This window comes from Dendroctonus ponderosae, unplaced genomic scaffold, assembly GCF_020466585.1.
Source record: "Dendroctonus ponderosae isolate FM_Combo_2020 unplaced genomic scaffold, Dpon_F_20191213v2 Dpon_F_20191213_1, whole genome shotgun sequence".
NCBI classification, from domain to species: domain Eukaryota; kingdom Metazoa; phylum Arthropoda; class Insecta; order Coleoptera; family Curculionidae; genus Dendroctonus; species Dendroctonus ponderosae.
This window is the reverse complement of record NW_026017110.1, coordinates 63,630,371-63,631,131: the sequence shown is the minus strand read 5'-3', so window position 1 is coordinate 63,631,131 and position 761 is coordinate 63,630,371.

Here is a 761-nt window from a genome sequence, read left to right as displayed (position 1 = left end):
TGAAGATTGCGACCGCTCAAAAAGCGTTCAAAATAGACAGAAAATGTTGATTATTTGGGAACTGAAAAGGCCGCGATGTCTTTTAATTAGCTCGTTGCATTCCTTGTCGCTTTCCGATGAAAATGATCAAGAATTCGAGGTATTTTGATAAACTTAATTTTTTTTCAAAAATCAATCTCTTGGTCCCCTTCTGAAATTTTCGAACAAAAATCTAAATTTCAGAACCGTGTTTTTTGCCCTTATTGGATTTTTTCCGACCTAAGAAGCGGCCCGATAACGAATATGAAGTTTGTGGGTCCACAATAAGTAATATATCGTCCGTTGAATATTGCGACCGCTCAAAAAGCGTTCAAAATAGACAGAAAATGTTGATTATTTGGGAACTGAAAAGGCCGCGATGTCTTTTAATTAGCTCCTTGCATTCCTTGTCTCTTTCCAATAAAAACGATCAAGAATTCGAGGTATTTTGATAAACTGAATTTTCTTTCAAAAATCAATCTCTTGGTCCCCCCTTATGAAATTTTCGTCCAAAAATCAAAATTTCGCAACCGTGTTTTTTGCCATTATTGGATTGTTTCCGACCTAAGAAGCGGCCCGATAACGATATGAAGTTTGTGGGTCCACAATAAGTAAAATATCGTCCGTTGAATATTGCGACCGCTCAAAAAGCGTTCAAAATAGACAGAAAATGTTGATTATTTGGGAACTGGAAAGGCCGCGGTATCTTTTAATTAGCTCGTGCATTCCCTGTCTCTTTCCGA